Source organism: Panulirus ornatus, chromosome 19 (genome assembly GCF_036320965.1).
Source record: "Panulirus ornatus isolate Po-2019 chromosome 19, ASM3632096v1, whole genome shotgun sequence".
Classification (NCBI taxonomy): Eukaryota; Metazoa; Arthropoda; class Malacostraca; order Decapoda; family Palinuridae; genus Panulirus; species Panulirus ornatus.
Window position 1 is genome coordinate 52,688,955 of NC_092242.1, and position 25,850 is coordinate 52,714,804.

General features: G+C 44.0%; 1 long non-coding RNA gene across 1 annotated transcript in view; it reads left to right on the forward strand.

Annotated features, from left to right (window-relative positions):
- LOC139755502 (uncharacterized) overlaps window positions 1–25,850 on the forward strand; it is a 1,033,757-nt gene that overhangs the window by 45,011 nt on the left and 962,896 nt on the right. The window lies entirely within an intron of this gene.

A 25,850-nucleotide genomic window follows, 5' to 3' on the forward strand; every position in this document is an offset into this window, starting at 1 on the left:
TGCCTTCGTCGACACTGATTCTACTGTGGTGGTGTTACGGAATCAGCTTACATGCCCGTATGACTGTATGATTAACATTGGAACTTCTGTAGTGTATCGGTTAGCGTTGCTGGCCGTGATGCATTGACGGGCCCGCCCGGGGTATAGCGCAAAGGTTCTGATCATGGTTACGGCAGTTGGTCCACAGTCAGTCCAGCTGTTCGTCCTCCCCTAAGGGTTGGTCGATGAACTGGGTACCTGGCCTATGATAATATATATAGGGGAGAAAGAATGCTTCCCACGTGTTCCCTGCGTGTCGTAGAAGGCGACTAAAAGGGGAGGGAGCGGGGGGCTGGAAATCCTCCCCTCTCGTTTTTTTTTTAATTTTCCAAAAGAAGGAACAGAGAATTGGGCCAGGTGAGGGTATTCCCTCAAAGGCCCAGTCCTCTGTTCTTAACGCTACCTCGCTAATGCGGGAAATGGCGAATAGTTTAAAAGAAAAAGAAAATATATATATATATATATATATATATATATATATATATATATATATATATATATATATATATATATAAAACGTTAATAAGATGGCCTTCATTTGGGCATTCAGTTACCCTTAGAAAACTTTGTTTTAGCGGAGGAAATTGTAGACATAGCGGCGCGCTTGACCAGCCAAATCAGCTTAAATCATGATTTATAGTCCAACAGTACTAGGGCCATTTCAAGTTCAACGGTGTTGATGGCTACCGCTTCTTCGTCTTGTCCTTGTTTTCCAAAGTTACACTCTCTCTGATTCCTGGAGCGATGGTTCTAAAACATTCCAGATATGCGCCTGGATCTGTTGAGGCGATAGCTTTTCCAGGCTCCAGACTAAGGCAGTCATTTTGATTCTACACTGCTATAAGACAATCAGTATTCTGCAGTGACAGTTTGTGTGGTTTAGTGCAATACTTTCACTACAGAAATTATGGAGGACATGTATATATCTTAGCGAATACCATGCTTTTTGTAGTTGTCCATATTGTTCATTTTTATTCATGAGACAACAGTTGTTCTCGGAATGTAAGGTTTAATAACTGAAACACGATATCCTCTTACAGTGGGGTGAACTGATATGCCCTCCTGAGTTAGCGACACTTATTCACACCAAATCTTTTCACTGTGTAGATGTTTATGTCGAAGAGTCACATGACAGAGACAGAATAGTACCATCTTTGCTTGTCCTCACTCTACCTTGATGCGACACAAGGACTTAAACACTGTCATTCTCCACTCTGACATTCCCCGTCCTCTGTTCTATACTCATCTGCTTCCCCGTCCTCTTAATCTCTCCCTCTGTATCTCTATTTCATCAGTTTGCATAACCTGTACCTTCTTATTATCTCATACTTTTCTGTTTATCTACGTATTCCATTTTCTTGTACACATTTGGTGCCCATCATCTTGCTTCGCAATATCACCATCTGCAAGGCATTGTGATCCGCTCTCGATGTATGAAGTTCCCTTTCACACCTCCTTGTACCTATTCCATTTCTCCCCGCTGGCCTTGCCTCCTACCCCGGCCTCCTGACCATGCTTTCTACTCCTCACCCATCCAGCCGTCATTTGTCCTACTTCTTGTTCCCTTTGAAGTGGATTTTTCCATCAGAAACTAATATCAAAGTTTTCTGGCCACCCATGTGTCCCGACACAATCTTAAGAGCCAGACTGAAATTTACATCTTTATTTTCTGTTCGAGTGAAACTCCGTTTAGGAAACATTGTTTTAAACGTTGATAAGAAAGCTGGAATAACCAGACGGACTTTGGGAAAAACGAGTTAACGTGTTTCACCAGTGCCTCCTAGACTGGAGTTCCATAATGTTAGACCGGAGGTAACGTTCTTTGTTTCAAGATAATACTACATGACATACGATACAGCTCGAGTATCATTATTACGCTGCGGATTTGATATGCTCCAGGGGAATGGGTACATTTTTGTTCCCTGCTGGACGAGGAGTATAATGACTTCTCTAAAACACAGAGTTTCTCAGAGGGAAGATGTATCTTATGTGGCGGGGTGGCTACGAGAATGGATGAAGGCAGCGAGTATGAATGTGTACAAGTGTGTATATGTTTATGTCTGTGTATGTTTATGTATGTATACGTTGAAATGTATATGTTCGTGTATGGGCGTTTACGTATGTGGGTGAGTTGGGCCATTCCTCGTCTTGTTCCTTGCGCTACCTCGCTAACGCAGGAGACGGCGGTTAAGTATAATGTAGATAATAGGAAATATTAGAGATCGAAAAAGATAAGAAACAACCAGTCGTTAGTGGGCGGTGGAGATGATCAGTTAAGATTGCCATGGGAGCCCCTAAGCCATGGTGTAAAGTAAACCCCTTAATGAGAACGTTAATAACCCAATTAGGCCAGTGGACTGCCAAGCCTCCTGTGACCACTCACTTTCCTGTAGCTTAAGGAAAGGCCACGAATATTCTTACACTTAGTATCTAAATCTAATAACAGCGCTAGAAATGATGTGGCATGCATCCTAACACACCTGCTTATGATAAGTAAAACATCCTAATTCTTAAGTGTAAAGTAGAATTTAGTTAATGCATTTAAACTGAAGTTCACCTCAAAACGACCTTATATCCTGTATAATTCCTTGCCGCACACCATCGTACTGACTATCGGCTCGGCTCAGTCTCTGGTGTTAAAAGTTCATTAAGGAAGCATCATCTGGTTACACAACAGCTGTGTATAGGCGGCTATAGCTGCACGGGAACCCAGACGTGGAGGGGATCCTTCCTTGCTCAGCGACGGGCAAGTCCGTCTCGTCAGTTGGGTCTGTCTGTGCTCAGGAGTCGGGTCGCACGGCAGTCCATGCTCAGCGACGACCCTCGTCCCCCCAGGTCGATCCCGCCTGTACGTGCACTATTCATATGCTGCGCGGTGTACCCAGCGTACGTCCCTGGTACCGCTCACTGTTCCCGCCCAAGCACTGCTCAGATTCTCTCTAGATCATGCTGGCTTTCGGCCCCCTACTGTTGATGCTCGGCCCCTTCTGTTGATGCTCGGCCCCTTCTGTTGATGCTCGGCTCCTTCTGTTGATGCTCGGCTCCTTCTGTTGATGCTCGGCCCCTTCTGTTGATGCTCGTCCTCTACTGTTGATGCTCGGCCCCTTCTGTTGATGCTCGGCCCCTTCTGTTGATGCTCGGCCCATACTGTTGACGATCGGCCTCTACTGTTGATGCTCGGCCCTATCTGTTGATGCTCGTCCTCTACTGTTGATGCTCGGCCCCTTCTGTTGATGCTCGGCCTCTTCTGTTGATGCTCGGCCTCTTCTGTTGATGCTTGGCCCCTTCTGTTGATGCTCGGCCCCTTCTGTTGATGCTCGGCCTCTGCTGTTGATGCTCGGCCTCTACTGTTGATGCTCGGCTCCTTCTGTTGACGCTCGGCCCCTTCTGTTGATGCTCGGCCTCTTCTGTTGATGCTCGGCCCCTTCTGTTGATGCTCTGCCTCTGCTGTTGATGCTCTGCCTCTGCTGTTGATGCTCGGCCTCTGCTGTTGATGCTCGGCCTCTACTGTTGATGCTCGGCCTCTGCTGTTGATGCTCGGCCTCTACTGTTGATGCTCGGCCCCTTCTGTTGATGCTCGGCCTCTTCTGTTGATGCTCGGCCTCTTCTGTTGATGCTTGGCCCCTTCTGTTGATGCTCGGCCCCTTCTGTTGATGCTCGGCCTCTGCTGTTGATGCTCGGCCCCTTCTGTTGATGCTCGGCCCTTCTGTTGATGCTCGGCCCCTTCTGTTGATGCTCGGCCTCTGCTGTTGATGCTCGGCCCCTTCTGTTGATGCTCGGCCCCTTCTGTTGATGCTCGGCCCCTTCTGTTGATGCTCGGCCCCTTCTGTTGATGCTCGGCCCATTCTGTTGATGCTCGGCCCATACTGTTGACTGCTCGGCCTCTACTGTTGATGCTCGGCCTCTGCTGTTGATGCTCGGCCTCTGCTGTTGATGCTCGGCCTCTACTGTTGATGCTCGGCTCCTTCTGTTGATGCTCGGCCCCTTCTGTTGATGCTCGGCCCCTTCTGTTGATGCTCGGCCTCTGCTGTTGATGCTCGGCCTCTTCTGTTGATGCTCGGCCTCTTCTGTTGATGCTCGGCTCCTTCTGTTGACGCTCGGCCCATACTGTTGACGATCGGCCTCTACTGTTGATGCTCGGCCCCTTCTGTTAACGCTCGGCCCATACTGTTGACGATCGACCCCTGCTGTTGACGCTCTTCCCCTACTGTTGCCCTATTAGAAGTGAAGTTATGTGCGTCTCTTGCAAACTTATTATTGGCTCGTTCTCCGTACTGGAGGATGAGCCTTGCCCAGTTTATAAAGACATCCTGTGTAGCAGAGCGAGGTATGGCTTACCGAGATGGCGGTAGATGTTAGCGCTGTACCTCCCGGGCTGGGTAACTTGTCTCCAAGGTGACCGAGTACTCACTGACCCTCGTCTCTGTCCTCCATCATGTAGGATGCCATTTGTGGTATTATCAAAGTGATTATTAGGTCTCCTTGGTTAATTACTCCACTAATTCACTTTCTGCACTTTTCCACACGAAACATTTTCATTGTCACTTTAAGTGTAACTTTCTCCCCGTATTTTCTAGAACGCCACGAATGTTACAATTCAAAGTTTATTTCATCTTTTAAGGGACCTGCTATGGACGATGCCAGATCTCGTGCGTTTAACACTTTAACTCTTACTGCTAACTTACACTTACAATCTTGATAAAGACTGTGACAATGTAATGGCTACTCAGTGGCAGACAAAACATAAACCAAGATACATTCTTCAAATTACACACATATTGTCTACTAGCGCTTAACGTACATACCGAGTGTGTATGACCGTTCAGTGCACATACACCTGGTGTAGTACTGCTCAGGGTAGGCTGGAGTTCGCTGACCAACGTGTCCTGAATACACCCACTTATTATTATACCAACATATGAGCTGTGCTCCCAGAGCTGGTGAGCCGTGCGTCGCCCTGTGGTGACCTGTGAACTGTTGATGGTGAAATGGGAAGGTAATGCGGATGATAGAACAGGAGCCACCGTGGCTTACCATGATGATAGGACAGGAGCCACCATGGCTTACCATGATGATAGGACAGGAGCCACCATGGCTTACCATGATGATAGGACAGGAGCCACCATGGCTTACCATGATGATAGGACAGGAGCCACCGTGGCTTACCATGATGATAGGACAGGAGCCACCGTGGCTTACCATGATGATAGGACAGGAGCCACCATGGCTTACCATGATGATAGGACAGGAGCCACCATGGCTTACCATGATGATAGAACAGGAGCCACCGTGGCTTACCATGATGATAGGACAGGAGCCACCGTGGCTTACCATGATGATAGAACAGGAGCCACCGTGGCTTACCATGATGATAGGACAGGGGCCACCATGGCTTACCATGATGATAGGACAGGAGCCACCATGGCTTACCATGATGATAGGACAGGAGCCACCATGGCTTACCATGATGATAGGACAGGAGCCACCATGGCTTACCATGATGATAGAACAGGAGCCACCGTGGCTTACCATGATGATAGGACAGGGGCCACCATGGCTTACCATGATGACAGGACAGGAGCCACCGTGGCTTACCACGATGATAGGACAGGAGCCACCATGGCTTACCATGATGATAGGACAGGAGCCACCATGGCTTACCATGATGATAGGACAGGAGCCACCATGGCTTACCATGATGATAGGACAGGAGCCACCATGGCTTACCATGATGATAGGACAGGAGCCACCGTGGCTTACCATGATGATAGGACAGGAGCCACCGTGGCTTACCATAATGATAGGACAGGAGCCACCGTGGCTTACCATGATAATGAGACAGGAGCCACCATGGCTTACCATGATGATAGGACAGGAGCCACCATGGCTTACCATGATGATAGGACAGGAGCCGCCGTGGCTTACCATGATGATAGGACAGGAGCCACCATGGCTTACCATGATGATAGGACAGGAGCCGCCGTGGCTTACCATGATGATAGGACAGGAGCCGCCGTGGCTTACCATGATGATAGGACAGGAGCCACCATGGCTTACCATGATGATAGGACAGGAGCCACCATGGCTTACCATGATGATAGGACAGGAGCCACCGTGGCTTACCATGATGATAGGACAGGAGCCACCGTGGCTTACCATAATGATAGGACAGGAGCCACCGTGGCTTACCATGATAATGAGACAGGAGCCACCATGGCTTACCATGATGATAGGACAGGAGCCACCATGGCTTACCATGATGATAGGACAGGAGCCGCCGTGGCTTACCATGATGATAGGACAGGAGCCACCGTTGCTTACCATGATGATAGGACAGGAGCCACCGTGGCTTACCATGATGATAGGACAGGAGCCACCATGGCTTACCATGATGATAGGACAGGAGCCACCATGGCTTACCATGATGATAAAACAGGAGCCACCATGGCTTACCATGATGATAGGACAGGAGCCACCGTGGTACTACCCACAGGATCCTCCTTCATTGAGAATATCTGATTATTTAGGACCTCAGATCAGCCGTTGCCTCTCTGCTCCCCACACAGGATGTAATCTCATCCCCCTCGTATAAGCCCACTTTTGTTGGCTCGGCCAATCTCGCCTTTTCATCTATTGATATGCCTTATACTGATGTACCTTATACTGATATACCTTATACTGATTTACCTGATACTGATGTACCTTATTGAATCATGTTAGCATCTATTTTTCCTCAGTATTGATCGGATACATTGATTAAATAGATAACACGCACAGTAATCAATACTAGTGGCTGAAAATATTTTATGATGTATTTATTCCAAGGTTTAACGTAATGATTCCTTTCATTACTGGAATCATGACGTCATCCGGGAGTGATGTGCTGGGTGGAAAGATATGAATGAAGAGCACAAGGAAGAGCTTACCATGCACTACAATACGTCATCATGCAAAGGTATGAGCCGTCTCTCAAGCCTTTCAGACCCAGGAAGGCGTCTGGAAAGACTGGGAAAGCTGAGTCAATAGCTTTAGCAAAGAGAATAGACGAAGAATATAAGACTGTTCCCTGAAGAACCAGGTGATGGACCTGAGTATCAGAGAAACTACTTATAATGGTTCTAATATAATCCAGATAGGTTTCGTTCCATCATCTGTAGACTCTCCAACTGCAGCTATCATCCTCTTCATCTGGCAAGGTAAAGAGAAGATTTGCTTCTGTTGTTGCTAGTATCAGAGTTCTTGATAATCAAAGCTACATGGTTTATAATGTAGTTTATAATTTAATGAGTTTGAAGGGCTGGTAGCTACATGTTAGAAACAACAGCCAAATTTTGAGTATGACGGAGGTAAATCCTCGACTGCAGAATGCAGAATACGAGGAGGAGATCTTTTTGGTGTTGAGGTGAACTACTGTGCAAGTTGCCGGAAAGAACTTTTAAGAACTTTCAGAGAAAACTGAACTGGGAAGAAGTGATGATACAGAGCAAAGACACAAAAACGATGTGAACTTGCAGACAAACCAGCACAATGTTTTTGGCACAGTGTGTGAGGAAACATAGGAGGAAAGAGTAAGGAAAAGAAGTGTGATGATAAAACTACACTGCAGTACTGCAGACAACAAGGTTCCCCAGTCTTAATTATAGAACGAAAAAGTTGTAGGTAAAGTTATATTACAACAACTTTGACTAGAAAATAACTTTGGCGAGATTTGATAACAGTGATTCCGTTGTTCTGTGACGAGGTTGTTAGGGTTCTTAAGCTGATTGGTGATGGAACTATGACAGTAAAGCAGAATACATCTCCCACTAAGACCTCCCTCTGGCTCAACAGCTAGCAGAAAAGGGGAGAATAAAATGCTAACTCCGCAGCGAAAGTTGATGTAATTTAGCGCAATAATTCTCCTGCAAAAAAAGGTATGGAGACAAAATGATCAAGTCATTTTAAGGCTTTTGTGCGTCTTTTTTCCCACTATGATCGAGCCAGCAAGATATATTGATGTTACTGTTATGAACTGAAGAACAGCTTCGACCTTGACTATTTCCTGAGCTAAGACGATCTTGATCCTCGAAGCATGACAGTGAGATATGCCCAGAGAGCCACACAGGTAGGACCAGTCTAGGTAGAGCCCAGGACAGACTCCTACAGAGCCAACTACGAGAGCGGTTTCCACTCTGCAATTTGATATCAGTCGGAAATAGTTTTTAGATAAGAGAAAATACATAGACTAGTCACGTATGAGTAGATCCACAAGAAAAAAGACAAGAGGAAGAACTTAACTATAGATTACTTGAGTTCAAAGTTTCGATGTAGTATTTAAGAATATTTTTTAGTAAAGATAAAGAACAGAAATTAAGCACAATAAATGTTGTATGGTTGCGAGGCGTGGGCTATGGATAGAGTTGTGCGCAGGAGGATGGATGTGCTGGAAATGAGATGTTTGAGGACAATGTGTGGTGTGAGGTGGTTTGATCGAGTAAGTAACGTAAGGGTAAGAGAGATGTGTGGAAATAAAAAGAGCGTGGTTGAGAGAGCAGAAGAGGGTGTTTTGAAATGGTTTGGGCACATGGAGAGAATGAGTGAGGAAAGATTGACCAAGAGGATATATGTGTCGGAGGTGGAGGGAACGAGGAGAAGAGGGAGACCAAATTGGAGGTGGAAAGATGGAGTGAAAAAGATTTTGTGTGATCGGGGCCTGAACATGCAGGAGGGTGAAAGGAGGGCAAGGAATAGAGTGAATTGGAGCGATGTGGTATACAGGGTTTGACGTGCTGTCAGTGGATTGAATCAAGGCATGTGAAGCGTCCGGGGTAAACCATGGAAAGCTGTGTAGGTATGTATATTTGCGTGTGTGGACGTGTGTATGTACATGTGTATGGGGGGGGGGGGTTGGGCCATTTCTTTCGTCTGTTTCCTTGCGCTACCTCGCAAACGCGGGAGACAGCGACAAAGTATAAAAAAAAAAAAAAAAAAAAAAAAAAAAAATGGTGGAATTAATGATATTGATTAATGATAACAATAATGATAATGATGATAATTATGATAATAGTGATAATGATAATAATAGTAACGATAATAATAATAATAATAAATTGATGATAAAGTGATGTAGATCATACTCAAAATTTAACAGCATTATTAATGATATGGAATTGTAACCTAGTGTTTGACAGGAAAAGCCAACAGAAGGATTCGGTTCTATAGATTCCTCCTTTAAGACATTCCTACCACACTCGGGTCCCCCTGGATTTTACGCCTTCCTCTCCCTCCTCCTTGCCTCATATAAACACATACGGTCATTACCTCCACATACATCCGCTACGTATTTCCATATCACTTCCCTCCTGACTGTCATCAGCGGGTATTTTGCCGACCATCGGTAGCGACTTATGATTCTCTTACCGTTACTGAGGGAGGGAAGGAGGGAGGTGCAGTCAGGGAGGGAGGTGCAGTCACAGTGTCGCCCAGTAGAAGGTTTACAGACTTGCAGTGGTCAGTCTCCAGGTGTCCGCCGTAACTGTGGCTGGACAAAAGGTTAACAGGTTAACGAGGATGATATGGTATTACTGTAGGAATATTTACACCTAAGAACAGGACTGGAATCCTTCTTGTGGGAGGAATGTGCAGGATAACCGATCCTGTCATGACCCTTTGTCACCTAAAGCCAGGAAGGTCTTATCCTGGCTGACCTGCTGCATCACAGCGTCTTACCTCACAACACTCCTCCTGTTGCCTCCTACCTCGACCATTCCACCCTCCTCCTTCCTGCTCTGTTCGGTACTTTCTCATCCCCTCCCTCTTGCTCTGCCTCCTCACCTCTTCTCTCAGCTCTGCTATCCTGTACCTCCCTCACATCTGCCTCTCCTGCTCTCACCCAGCCTGCCAGGTATTGGGCCTGGCTGTTAGGCAACAACATATTCATATGTTTTGTTTTATGAGAGAGGAACCCAAGGAGTGGGATGACCATCTCTGAAGGAGACGTCGATGGTGGTTGGTGGCTCGGATATTTACACCTGCAGGAGACCTGGTGTAGGACCGGAGGGCTGAGTTGTGCCCGCTGCAGGGGACTGGGCCTTCCTGCCCTCTGCCAGCCACCAGGGTTGGTGTTGATTACCCCGAGCTCCGAAAAAAAAATATGTGTTTATTCTTACAAAAGATCCATCTTGTGTGAATGGGAACCAAGTTAATGGAATTACCCTCGGGTTTGGTGCAAAAATGGGTACATGGCTCGGGCTGGGGTGTGTATGGCTGTATACACATAGGGGCAATAGACATGGTTATATCCAAAGTTAATAGACGGGGCAACACGAGTCTAGAACTCTCTCCCTGTAACACACAAATAGAAATCACATACATTCATATCCATATATTCAGTAATACATACTTACTTACATACATACATACATAGAAAAAGCGTGAAATTTATCAACCTAGTTTTGCGAAGGGCGTCTGGCTTCCTCTTAATGACCTACCGGCTAGTTTTGCGAAGGGCGTCTGGCTTCTTCTTAATGACCTACAGGCTTAGAAATTCACGTAACCATGAGCACAGTCAGCGAAGACGAGGGGGTTATCAGGTCGACCATTCCTGCAGATGGATGTTGTTGCGACCTGACCCCAGGATACCAGTGAACTCAGGTCAGGCTTCATCATCACTTACAGCTGCCTCAGTGGCCCAGTCTCCTCTCACTCGAATTGTACATTAAAGAGAATAGAAACGTGTCTGGTTGACCGTGGTAATTACCGAAGGCTTTTGAAACAGTTGCCTGAACACAAGTGTTACTGCCGTAGGTTGTCTGGTCCTGAAGGAGGTTGTGAGTAATGTTGTTAACAAGGACGTGTAATAATCGCTAATTTGAACACAAGCCAGTTTATGACAGGTTAGGTCAACGTAGTTAAAGCTGTTATAGGCTACACACGCACAGACGTACGGATATACATGACATTACTACGCTGGAGTTTACAAGTTGTATTTATGAGTGGTAATGATCAGGGTATAGTGTATATGATGAGCCTTTCAACACCAGGCGAAGGTTTGGTCCGTGGATCTTAAAGGAAACAGATGATTAAGGTCTGGACTTTGTGTACTGTAGGTGGAGGGGACCGAAGGTTCAGTGAAACTACTTTCCACGACGCATTGCGCAACTTACACACTATGTGAAAGTAATATTATCACTGTCTTATTTAACTTTTTTATTTTTCATATTGTTAGTTGAGACGGCACAGGCATATATATATATTTTTTTTTTTTTTTTTTTTTTATACTTTGTCGCTGTCTCCCGCGTTTGCGAGGTAGCGCAAGGAAACAGACGAAAGAAATGGCCCAACCCCCCCCCCCATACACATGCACATACACACATCCAGACACGCAAATATACATACCTACACAGCTTTCCATGGTTTACCCCAGACGCTTCACATGCCTTGATTCAATCCACTGACAGCACGTCAACCCCTGTATACCACATGACTCCAATTCACTCTATTTCTTGCCCTCCTTTCACCCTCCTGCATGTTCAGGCCCCGATCACACAAAATCTTTTTCACTCCATCTTTCCACCTCCAATTTGGTCTCCCTCTTCTCCTCGTTCCCTCCACCTCCGACACATATATCCTCTTGGTCAATCTCTCCTCACTCATTCTCTCCATGTGCCCAAACCATTTCAAAACACCCTCTTCTGCTCTCTCGACCACGCTCTTTTTATTTCCACACATCTCTCTTACCCTTACGTTACTTACTCGATCAAACCACCTCACACCACACATTGTCCTCAAACATCTCATTTCCAGCACATCCATCCTCCTGCGCACATCTCTATCCATAGCCCACGCCTCGCAACCATACAGCATTGTTGGAACCACTATTCCCTCAAACATACCCATTTTTGCTTTCCGAGATAATGTTCTCGACTTCCACACATTTTTCAAGGCTTTATATATATATATATATATATAAAGAGCGTGGTTGAGAGAGCAGAAGAGGGTGTTTTGAAATGGTTTGGGCACATGGAGAGAGTGAGTGAGGAAAGATTGACCAAGAGGATATATGTGTCGGAGGTGGAGGGAACGAGGAGAAGTGGGAGACCAAATTGGAGGTAGAAAGATGGAGTGAAAAAGATTTTGAGTGATCGGGGCCTGAACATGCAGGAGGGTGAAAGGCGGGCAAGGAATAGAGTGAATTGGATCGATGTGGTATACCGGGGTTGACGTGCTGTCAGTGGATTGAATCAGGGCATGTGAAGCGTCTGGGGTAAACCATGGAAAGTAGTGTGGGGCCTGGATGTGGAAAGGGAGTTGTGGTTTCGGACATTATTGCATGACAGCTAGAGACTGAGTGTGAACGAATGGGGCCTTTGTTGTCTTTTCCTAGTGCTACCTCGCACACATGAGGGGCGAGGGGGATGGTATTCCATGTGTGGCGAGGTGGCGATGGGAATGAATAAAGGCAGACAGTGTGAATTGTGTGCATGGGTATATATGTATGTGTCTGTGTGTGTATATATATGTGTACATTGAGATGTATAGGTATGTATTTTTGCGTGTGTGGACGTGTATGTATATACATGTGTATGGGGGTGGGTTGGGCCATTTCTTTCGTCTGTTTCCTTGCGCTACCTCGCAAACGCGGGAGACAGCGACAAAGCAAAATAAATAAATAAATAAAAATAAATAGATATATACCCTAGCCTGAGCCAGGTACCCATTTCATCGACCAACCCCAAGGGGTGGATGAACAGCTGATTTGACTATGGACAGACTGTTGCAACCAAGGTTCGAACCCATCCGCTCGATCCTGAGCAGTCCATGAATGCGTCACGGTCAGCAACGCTAATAGCTACACCATTTCCTCTCTGCGATTGCTGACTATTATCTTTGTACTGTGGAAGCAGGGAGCAGGTGTGTCACAGCTCCCAGCGACGTAGATGGACAGCGTAGCTCTGTGAAGGCCTGCCTAAGAAGACATGGCCCCTCAGTCTTACAAGGACAAAAGAGAAATCAGTATCAATAACTAAAGCGACTTACGTAACCATACCGTCTTCCTTACTACAAACAAACAGAAACAATCATTGATGGTGAAGATGTCTATTTATTAAGGAAGGACCAAACTCATTGTCATGCATTCAGATGTAAGCCGAAGTGTTTTGGTGAGAAGGGATATCTCAGCATCTGAATCAGCGTCATAAGCAGGATTAAGAAATGACCCGTGGGAGAGGAGCTTAGCTTTGCTTACACAAATCCTGAGTTACTGTTTAACACGATCTTAGAATAATGTAGCTCGTCTCAGGCTTTTTAAAAAAAAAGAAAGAGATTCCTGGTTCTGATTACATTTGACGTTCCAGAAAAGTAATTAATAGATTATTTTTTTTTCGCCAGACTTTGAGGGAGTCTTGTGTGAGCTGGATAATTCAGCCGTCCATCACTACCCTCTGGGATCAGGCTGGAACCTGGAGACGTCAAATGATGAACGACCCCGAGCGTGGGAAAGATTAATCAAAAGTTTATCTTTTTCGTCTCTCTCTCTCTCTCTCTCTCTCTCTCTCTCTCTCTCTCTCTCTCTCTCTCTCTCTCTCTCTCTCTCTCTCTATCTCTCTCTCTAGAGGCTTGAGGGTACATTGACTTAGTCACAAGCCTTACGCTCTGACCTCGACGTCAGCTGTCTCCTCCTCCACTTTGGTTCAGCTTCCGCGAGGAGAGAGAAAAGCTTCTGCAAGATGATTTTTATGAGTATTTCTGTGCACAGTTTTTTTTACAATCTCCCTCGAGTGTGTGATGTAAGAATCTTACATAATCAGTTTCCATGTATATATAAGATGCTTTCCAGGATAATTTCATCCAGAGGGAAAGAAATGGTTTAAGGGGGCAGGTGAAAGGTGATGGAGGGAATGGGATGTTGGAGAAAGGAAGAAAAGAGAGGAGAGCTGGATTCGTGATTTGGAAAGTTGGTAGGGATTGGAAGGTGGTATGCTGAGTTGTTGGAGGGGAAACATGGATAATGATGGAGGGTGAGCATGGGAATGATGGTGGTGAAGACGCGGATGAAACACACACACACACACACACACACACACACACACACACACATACACACATACACACACACACACACGCACACACGGAGTCGCCCTGGCCACAACAGTTATATTTTACTTCCTCAGGCGCACAGGCGGAGGGTGTCCACAAGCTTTACAGACTATGGAATGATGCTTCTCCCCTCAGGTCAAAGCCCTGAGGTTGCCACACAGTTCAGTGGCGGACGTTGGCTCGTATGGATTACAGGAAACGATCATCATAACTTTGGATATCAACATGTAGATATGAACTTGCCTTTATATAGTCTACATCAGTCAATATAGCAGTAAAATCGTCCATCCTGGCCAGGAGTACAAACTGTCGCTACAAACTTTGGACAATACAGCGAATAGTTCTAAACTTATGTGGGTCATTTCTCGCGCCAGCCTGCCTGCCACCGTTAACAACAGACACTGTTGTGAGTTGTTGACATGACACTGGCCCGAATGTGGCAGGTAAAGTGTCTGATATTCTTTTGGGAAATGTTTTCCATCAGTTCCAATAAACGGAAACGTACTCAGAGGACGCAAGAATGTTGTACCACAGTACTTACACAACAGTTTTAAATAACATCTGATGATACTAGATGATGGAATGAGGACACATAATTTTCCAATTTAGTGCAAGTTCTATGATACAGAAAAGAGGAAGAGGAGTAAGATCAAGCTTGTGAAACCTTATTTGGTATCAGAACGATACCAAATTCGAGAAATTTCAGATTTTTTTTTTTTTTTGTATTTTTCGAAATACAGTAAAAGCTATTTGCATAGCGAGCAACCATGTGGAACAGAACTGAATGATGGAATGCAACTGAATGTGAACCCGGGCACAGTGTGAACAGAAGGCAGCCAGTAACAAGGACACATGCAATAGTGAGCACAACAAGGGTATTGTGTATGAGGTCAAATATTTGTCCTATTACCAGACTCGACGTGAAGTGACTGCTAACTCTGCAGACAGTTTGTTTGGGTCTGACCATTGTGTTGTTGCTGCTGTTACCGCTGCTGCTACTGTATGGGGGACGTAGTGTATAAATGTTCACACTGCACAAATATACATTTCTCATTACATGTTGACTGGAACTATGCAGTCATTTTCAGCAGGGTTAAAGTGTGAGAAGATGGGAAGACGCAGCGAATGAGTTGACTGGTCATAAGGAATGTTATATATATATACATATAAGTTTGCTAGACTTCGCCTGCTCCAGCTTACTTCTCCAACTAAAATGACCTTTGGCTAGGTTGTATCACTGGGAGTACAATATTATCTGAGAGCTTGTCGCTCCAAAGGAGTCTACATTTCCCTGTTACTGAAAGTAGCATAGCCTTGGGCTGCAGGAGCCTTCAGAAGGGTCGTGGATAACACCAGGACTCGCTCACAGACATATTATTCCTGTTCCATTATACTGTCCCTCAGACAACGACGAAGACGACGGTGTTAACCGTGACCTGCGGACCACTGCCTTAGAACGACAACGTTGGCCAAGGCCTCTTCATCATCACTCCAGAGATGGTAACACTGCGAGGATGTGACTCTCCCATAGAGAACTACGTTGTGTATATAGCAGGAATCTCTCTCTGTCTCTCTCTCTCTCTGTCTCTCTCTCTCTCTCTCTCTCTCTCTCTCTCTCTCTCTCTCTCTCTCTCTCTCTCTCTCTCTTATGTATCTATCTATCTCTATCTATCTATCTATCAATCTATCTATCCATCTCTATCTGTCTATCTATGTCTGTATCTATCCATCTCTGTCTCAGTGTAAAACCTAAGGTGATCGGCATCTCACAGCTCCCTCTATGTCCAGAGCAAAGCTAAGCGAGTGCAACATAGCCGGCAATTTAGACAGTCTACAGCATCGTTTACAGGGCTCTGTGCAGATTCGTGACTCACTTGGGCTAATTGGCCTTGAGCACGACAGTTAATTGTTTCAGGGGATTTCCCCCTCGTCGTCTGCGTAGTTGTTAAGCGTGAGGTTCATGATGCAGTGCCCTGTTAATTGTAAATCACGAATGGGAAACATCTCTCTCTCTCTTAATTCATTTATTTCACGCTTACGGTGAGTTCTGGAATGAGCCTGAATCCTTTAACGAGAAGATCCTGACTCAGTTTACTGGTGGAAAGCTCGCGAAGAATAGTATCAAATCCCACATATGATACTGAGAGAGAATCATCAGGTTGTATGAGGCTAATGTCACAGAGGAACAGCGCCTGGGTCAGCCTTAAATAGAGAGAGCAAGACATACCTCAAAGGAGGTTGACAGTGTTAGATTCGCTCCTGAATGTTTTTGTCATAGTGAGTACAAACAGACTAGAATGCTGTAGAAAGTCTCGCTGATAACATTGTTGGCTGTGCTAGCCTCACACACCAGTAATGTTATAGTTTCTCATTACGTGGAGTAACTTTGGCGAGTCTGCATTACTAGGAGGACAGTTTCGTCTTAGAATTTTCCCTGCGAAGGAGCCAGCATTTCCCTGGTACTGGAAGTAGCGTAACCTAAGGCTGCAGGAGCTTTGGGAAAGTTCCTGTCGTCGTAGAAGGCGACTAAGAGGGGTGGGAGCGGGGAACTGGAAGTTCTTCTCTCATGTATTACTTTCCAGAAGAAAGATGGGAGGAAGAAACTAAGTGAAGATTTTCTCCTTCAAGGCTCACTCACCTTTTTTGGACGCTGCCTTGCAACCCCTTCCGCTTGAGCATAAGGTTACCCAGAGCCAGACTATCCATATTCGACACTCCAAAATATCTCCTTATTTCTCCCTCCACCTCATCGTAGCCAAAACATACACATTCAAACACGTAGCCTGCTCCCAGGAGTTAAGATGAGCATTGCTTGTCCGGTTTCTTCTTGCCCCACAGTCAGAAACTGAAATGAGGAGGGGAGGAGTTCCGGTCCCCTGAACCTGCCTGCTTGCCCCTTTCACTCAGTCGCCTTCTATGTGACGCAGGAGATACGAGGATAGTATTCTCTCTCTCTCTCTCTCTCTCTCTCTCTCTCTCTCTCTCTCTCTCTCTCTCTCTCTCTCTCTCTCTCTATCTATCTATCTATCTATCTATCTATCTATCTCTCTACCTCACACACACACACACACACACACACACACACACACACACGTCTTTATTTATCTTTGATTACCTAATGTTCTCTGGGTTAAAGTCAGACGTTAGTGTTCACGCGAGAGCGAGGGTGGGAGGAGTACTTGTGGTGTAGGGAGAAGTTGTGGAAATGTGTTAAAGTGAGGAAGGTGACTTTTATGAGCGATTATGGACCTAGATGGTGATAGGGGTGAGGGAGAAAAGTGAGTGCTTTGGGAATAGCAGAGTGTGTGAACGAGAAATTCTTATGCGAGGAATCGAGTATTAGTGTTGGTAGTGAGTGATATGGTAGCGAGGATGGTGATGAAACAAAGGAGGGTATATTTTGGTTGCTTTAGGTCCCCGGGGTGGATTAAAACGGTGAGGAGTTTGTGGAGTTGTGTGCCGAGAAAAGGACTCGTGACTGGGAATACCCAGTTAAAAAGAAAAAAAGAACATACACAAATATATGCAGAGAAATAGGGATGGAGGTCGTCAGAAATGACTCGATTATTCTCTGAGTGGATTGATTAGATGGAACTCTGGATGTATATGTTGCTGGGTAGAGCAGCTCGTGGGATAACTGATCACTTTTGGTGGAGGCGAGTGTGAAAATGTGTAGCGGCTTTAAGACTATGGCAAATGATATAGAAGGGAAGAGGATGGTGACAGTGAGTGAGTTTGTGTGCGAGGTTATCAGGAAAGACTGGGTGAAGAAGGACAGAATAAGAAATCAGCGCTGCTATGGAAGTGGGGCAAGGAGCAGAAGGCTATGTAAGGTAGAATTGCTTACATACGGGGTTTGAGTAGATGACATGCGGAAGATTAGGATGTAGGGGACTGAAGAAGGGTAGTGTGGAGTCGGTTGAGGAAGTTGTTAATGAAAGAGAAAAGAGAAGTGAACCAGTGATCTGTGCAGGAAAGGAGTACGAGTGATTGGGAAAGTTACAAGAGAAAGCCGCTGGAGATCCAGAGGATTCAGGAGCTGAAGAAGAGGTGAAGTGAGAGAATATCAGCAAAATTCAGAGAGAATATGGAAATACTTTGGAAGGAGAAGAAGAATGTGTTGACTACAAGAAAACAATCGGGAGTATCGCTGAGGAGAGCTTATGGGGAAGTGGCGACAGATAGAAGTGTGTAAAAATGGGGTCGTGTGAATTTGTACGATCAATGGTTTCTCAAACGGTGAGTCGCGACTACCTAAGAGGTCTCGCGCGGTCCACGCTAAGAGAATAATTTTGGACAAGACACCCGAATAAACTTGGGTGCAAAGGGGAAACAAAATATCCCAGATTCTTTTTTTCCTTTTTTAACTCGGTAGCGATTAAGGCAAAAATAAACTCTCATGCCTTTGTCTGTTTACGCCTGTAGGGATGATGGGCTCGCTGTGAACAAAGACCCAGACGGGTGTATTGTCGGACACCTCCGGCTGAGAAGCACCGTGCTAGATGATAGGGTGGCAGAGGTCGGGGAGTGTGGGACGTGAACGCAGGCGGGAGAGATTGTTGTAGCGGAAGGTTTGGTGAAGGACTTGCTTAATATGAAGTGTGGTATGGCAGCGGGAGTAGATGGGCTTGCAGTTGAATTCTCAAGAAAGTGGATGGCAGTGTTGTCGACTGGTTAGTCAGGATTTTCAACGTATGAATGGTTCAAGGTCTGGTGCCTGAAGAGTAGCGAAATGCCTGTGTTGTGCCATTACACAAAGGCAACGGAGACAAAGCTGAATGCTCAAATTACAGTGGAATAAGTCAGTTGAGTAGAAATGGTAAGCTTATGGGAGAGTGGTGATTGAGAGGATGGTAGAATGCACAAGGCATCTAATTTGGGAGGAATGATATGGCTTTAAGGGTGGCAGAGTATGTGTGGATCAGGAGTTCAGTTTCAAAAGTATGTGAGAAATTCTTCCAAAAAAAGAGGATTTTGTATGAGGCATTTATAAATCTGTATAAAGATTATGATTAGATATATGAATATATTTTGTGGAAGTTTCAAAGTATATGGTGAAGGTGTAAAGCAAAGTTTTATATTGAGATTAAGGCCTGTTCGTCAGTAGGAAGGGAGGAGGGTGAATTGTTGCATCTGAAAATGGGTTTACGTTAAGGGATGTGTGAGGTCGCCATGGATGTTTAATTCTTTTATTGACGTGGTGATGAAGGAGGTATATGCGAGGACCTCGTAGAGAGGGAGAGGTTTGCATTTTGTCAGGAATCTTCCCATTTCTGGCAAAATGTAGAGTAACTTAGTTGCTGTTAGCAGATGAAAGGTTCTGGTGGCAGACTCGAATGAGAAACAGCAGAAGCTGGTGTCTGAGTGTAGAATAGCGTGGGAAAGGAGTATACCTAGAATTATTGTGAATCGAAGTTAGGTTATAAGGTTTAGGAGGGGAGAGATACAGTTTGGTTTGAGCACGAGTTAGAATGAAGAGCACATGGAGAAGGTGGAGTCTCTTGGATATCTTGGAATGGACTTGGGAGTGTGTGGAACTAAGGGAGTCGGAGTGAGTCATAGGATAGAGGAAGACTCAAACATCCTGGGTGCATAAAGGAACGTGGGGAAAGAGACGTCACTGTCCTCATGGGCAAAGATGGGCACGTTTGGTGGAGTAGTAGTGTCAACGGCGATGTATGGATGCGGTTCGTTTGCCCTAAATTCAGAGATAAGAAAGAGGGTAGAGATATTGGAAATGTAATGTCTGAGGACAATATATCTATCTACTTGTCTATATATATATATATATATATATATATATATATATATATATATATATATATATATATATATAAAATGTGTGTGTGTGTGTGTGTGTGTGTGTGTGTGTGTGTGTGTATGTGTGTATGTGTGCGTGTGTAGATAAGTCAGAATCATAAATATTAGAGACGTCTCGCTGACTGTGTGTCCAGGAACCTCACCACTTGAACCCAGTGAGGACCCGAATCGTTTAGCGTGAGTCGTGGTGCGGATAATGTTATGAAAGCTCTGATACCGTGTTAAAGGCTTCGAACCCTCGACCTGATCAGGGTGTCTGCTCAGCCATCAAATGAATAATGAAAGTGTACCTGGAGGGAATCAACATTAGTAAGAACTAAAATGTGACGTTAGCAAACTGGTTATATTCATTTCGAGATGAATAGACACGAAATAACATTCAACATTCTCTCATGAGCATTAAAAAAATGATCATTCTTTTGATTTCCTGAAGTGTTTTAAGTCACTTGTAAAATCACAACACGTCTCCTTCCTAGCAGAGACCACCATCCCTTGCTGTGCCAGTAGGAGGACCGTCTCTAGTGACCTGACTCACAGCCACCATCAGGGTTGCCACAGTTACTAACATGATAATTATGTCAACAGCCTCGCCAACGTGCGTGGTGACTGTGGCGCATCAGATCAAGTAGAAGAAAATTGGCCGAATTTGAGAATAAATTGGTTTTCCCAGTAGAGTGACACATTGCTGCTGTCTCGTGTAATCTCTTTATGTCTTCACAACAGCTCTCGACGAGGAGCTTCGCGCTTTATAATGCAAGTTTTATGGGCAATTCTCTCCAGCTTCACGACTTTTGGAAGTCGTCAGGAACGTCACAGTAAAGGCTCCAGCCATGAACATACACCAGGCCAGGTCATGCGGGAGATCCTATGGCTCTTAACTCTTGCCATGTTCGATCCCTGGTGATACCACCTAGTCAGCTACCATGAGTAGCCTGGAGATTAGTCGTTCCTTTACTAGTATTATGAGACTGTTCCTTCCATGAATAGGTAAAAAACTACGTTACCATCGCACGCACATCTGTATACCTGACGTAAATCGTATTATTACCTGGTTATTTTCCCTCTCAAGACCAGAACATCATGGTCTTGCTCAGCCATTGTGGAACGTGTGAGCCTCTCCTTGTGGCCATGATAACCACTGATGGAATAATGCCATTACTAGCTTGAGTAAGACGCAGACTGTTGCTTCTTTAACTGCCGTTGTTTCTACCTCTGTTGCTACTGTTGATGCTGCTTCTGCTTCTGCTCTTTCTTTTGTTAAAGAAAAAAAATATGTCCACAACTGTTAATCCACCCCTCGGGGTTGGTCGATAGAATGGGCCACCTGGCTCAGGCAAGGGTATATATATATATATATATATATATATATATATATATATATATATATATATATATATATGTACATACTCTTGTGTATGTCAACAGCGCGTCCCTTAATACCTCCCATTCCTCTCTCACTCCCCAAGCTTCACTCTAACCCTTTACCAGTCTGCATTCATTCTTTCCTGGCATCTCTCCACATAAGCCTGGTTCCCAGACTAACTTACTTTCATTACCCTCTTCCCATCCATATCATTTCCTATTTTTTTTGAAAGACTCTGCCAACCCTCATCCCCGCCTCCACCAAATAATGGTGAAACATCCCACCAGCTGATCCTCTTGGCACATTTACATCCATGAATCTCTCTTTTGCACGCCTCTCAACCAGTGTATATACCAATTATACCCGCGTACTATCTCTCGTACACAACTGCACAAGCTGTTCATCATTTTCATTCACGTCGCGGGGCACCCCATACTCACCAATATTACCCTCAACTCCCACATTACCCACTCACTCATTCATATCACCCATTTCTAATCCGTGATCACGTGCATCAGTCTTCCTGACACACTAACTCGTCTTCTTCCAAAACACTCGCCGCTCGTAATCCACTTTCATTTTTACCCACGTCAGTCAGGGGCTCACTTTCTTACTCTCTCTCACACACTTTAGCAACACCTGCTTCTGCAGTAGTGCTGCCATCTTACTAGCACCTGACCTTACCCTTTAAGACATTTTCCAACCATTATTCCTCCTCACCCTGTAGCTTTCTTTCACTCAGAACTAGAACAGTTATGTTCCTCTACACAAACATATTACCCATCTTATCCTACTTCTCATTTTGGTGACATCCACACACATACAGACACCCCAGCTTGATGACTACCTCCTCGCCTTTTTTTTCAAGTAGATGGATAGAATAGATAAAGAAGAGGTGGAACAGGGGACGCGATATTTTGAAATGGAAAAGGAGACTGAAGGGAAGACTGAGGTTTTTACAGGTGTATGGTGTTAGCTTTTGTTGCACGTGGGTGATTGTCTGGAAGCGTGTTTTTGTTACCTTATATATATACCCCCGGTAGACCAGGGTCGTGTATGTATCAGTAACGTATCTTCTGTTTTTCAAAAGAGAATCACTAAGCTAAGCATTGTTCACTGTCTTCAGCGATGGATGACTGGAGCCTCCTTGAGTGTTTTGAGGCTTCGTGGGAACTAAGGGTGTTCCATGTTTGTGCTGTGGTCGAAACCTCGGATTTGTCTGTAGTTTGTACCATGGTTGTCTTCATTTCTCTGCCATACATTTTTGGTTCAGCTTCTCGTATGTATGAAACGACTGGTTTGACATTTAGTCGTTCATGCTGTTGTTATCATCGTTATTATTATTATTGTTATTATTATTATTATTATTATCATTATCATTATTGTTATTATTATTATTATTATTATTATTATTATTATTATTATTAGTTATTATTATTATTATTGTTATTATTATTATTTTCTTTCTTTCTTTTTTCAAACTATTCGCCATTTCCCGCATTAGCGAGGTAGCGTTAAGAACAGAGGATTGGGCCTTTGAGGGAATACCCTCACCTGGCCCAATTCTCTGTTCCTTCTTTTGGAAAATAAAAAAAAAACGAGAGGGGAGGATTTCCAGCCCCCCGCTCCCTCCCCTTTTAGTCGCCTTCTACGACACGCAGGGAATACGTGGGAAGTATTCTTTCTCCCCTATCCCCAGGGATATTATTATTATTATTATTATTATTATTATTATTATTATTATTATTGTGATAATACTTAATCGCCGTTCCCCGCGTCAGCGAGGTAGCGCCAGGGAAGAGACGATGAACGATGATATAAATGAAAAGTATGGGTCTCAGGACGCACCCCTGGGGTACCCTACTAGTCACGGGTGACCACAGACATGATTTCCCATTACGTAACCAAACTTCTATCCAGTTTTCTGGAGAGAGAGAGAGAGAGAGAGAGAGAGAGAGAGAGAGAGAGAGAGAGAGGACTTTCTTTTTTCCCCTAGGCAAAAATATTCACGGCCAGAGTTTAGATATCTCATCGCGCTGATGGCACAAAGAAAACGGTGGCGATTTTGATGATACACAGGAGAAAAATTCTTGAAATTGAACCAGTGGAAGAGTAGGGTAAAGGCGTGGCTGGTGTCGCAACACGGCGGATAAACGTTGAGCCAGAGTTACAATATGCCGAAGACAATGTTGGGTCGGGACACGGTGGATGTAGAGCCAATGTCTTAATATGCTGAAGACAGTGTGAAGTCCCAGTAGGCTGAAGACATGGCTGGTGTCGGGACACGGTGGCCATAGAACCAGTGTCACCGCAGACATGACTCAAATCCAGTACCATAACATCACTAAGAGTCACCTTCAGAAGGAAGCTTTAGAACTTAGTGTTCATGTAACCAAGGTCAGAAATCCTAAATACAAGACCGATTTCAGCGGCAGATCATTACAAAGATCATGCCGGTGTTAGGAAGAAAAATCATATACACTCGTAAGAGTTTTAGAAAAAGCAGCATTAGATTATCTTAGAAGTCTGACTAGAGTCACGTTGTGGTGATGACTGAGTCAGAAATTAATTTTTCGTCGTCTAACTCACGTTGACAGCCTTAGTGAGATGGGATGATGAAATTTAGATTCTAACTATATTGTTACTCGCCAGGTCTGAAATCATGAGGTGAAGCACGAAGCAGATGTAGTAACCTTAGTGTGATATAGTAACCTTATTATTACAGGATATTGTATTTTGACTGTAATATATAGAAGTCTTAGCGTAATACTCTTATTTCATGTTATATTGTAATCCTCCTATGATAGTTTTAGCGTAATACAGAAGCCTTAGTGTGATATATTATCTCTAAAGTCATACGTTATCCTCATTGTGTTAACAGTAGCATCAAATACTGACGATATGTAGAGTTCCATTCCCTAAGATCAAATGATAACGATATACAGACAATTGCCTCAGGTTTAAGTATTTTATTTACAAGATGTCAATATTTATCATTTGGAGTGGACTAAATCCTTTAACATTAGTGCAGAAACTATACCAATAGGACTAAAAAAAATGTATATATGATGTATGTTTAAACTGGTTTGATATAGCATCATAAATATGTTACAGTAGCCTTTGTGTCATTTAGATACTTCTGTTTGATATAGTAGCCTTCGTGTGTTATAGAAACTTCAGTGTGACATAGCAGAACTTGTGTGTTATACCTATATTTAATTTGATATATCACCTTTAGTATGTTAAGGTTGTCTGGGATTGATATGATAACTTCAGTATAACACAGTAATCCAGATGAGATACAGTGGCCTCTCTGAAATAGGGTAACCCATTGCAATATATTGGCTGTCATGTAATATAGTTGTCGTAGATAGATACAATAGCCTTAATGGGATATAGAAGACCTAATAGTGTGATATCGTGAACTTTACTGTAATGTAAGAGCTTTATGCTTGCTTTGGTGTGCCACAGTAGCTTGAGGGACAGAGTAACTACCCTTGGTGCGATACGGATCATTTGGTGTGATAGAGGGCAATTTATGTGATATATCATCCCAGGTGTGATATAGCCGTTTTATTGTGGCATAGCCTAACGGTGAGAGAGTGTGAAACAATAGCCTTCGTGTGTTGTTATGATCTTTATTGAATACAGAAACCTAATATGATACAGTAGCCTTCGTGCACTGTTGTAGTCCCTGTATGATATCGTAGTGTTGGTGTGATGCGGTGGCCTTGGTGCTATTTGGCAGCCCTGGTATGCTGCAGGTAGCCTCAGTGGGAGATACAGTGTGTCTGGTGAGATATGATAGACTTGGTGAAATGTAATACCTTTAGTTCGACATCGTAGCCTTACCGTGGTATGCTCTCAAATGATAACCTTCATTCGATACCTAAGCCTCGTGCTTGCTATGGCAATTTATAGTTGTGATAGTCTTGGTGCAATCTCGTACCCATGTCGTCGTATTATATCTGATATAGTAACTGTAATTTCATATAGCAGACTTGGTGTGATATAGTTACTTTTGCGTTATAGAGTAGCTTTCATGCGATATATTTACCATGTTGTTATAAAGTAGACTTAGAGTGAGACATTAACTGTGGTGTGATATAGTGGACTTTTTATGATAATGTAAGCTTAATGTGATAAGGTAATCTGATTATGATAAAGTCGCCTTAATGTGATATAGTAGTCTCATTATGATATGGTAATCTTACTCTCATACAATATATATATATATATATATATATATATATATATATATATATATATATATATATATATATATATATATATATATATGGCTGTGATATACACTGTAGATTTATTCATTTTTTTTCGTATGAGCAAATTTCAGTGTAAATGAGTGAGTTGGCTCCTCGGAGAGCTGTTCGTGCTACATCTTCATACATATTTACGTATTGGTCCTTACATTTACAACATTCAGACCAAAATAAATTTCAAACAAGAGGGACAGTAAGGTAACACAGTTCAAGTTCATAACACAGCTGACACTGTTGAAATGGATAGCCATACATCTTATCATTGCTGGAGT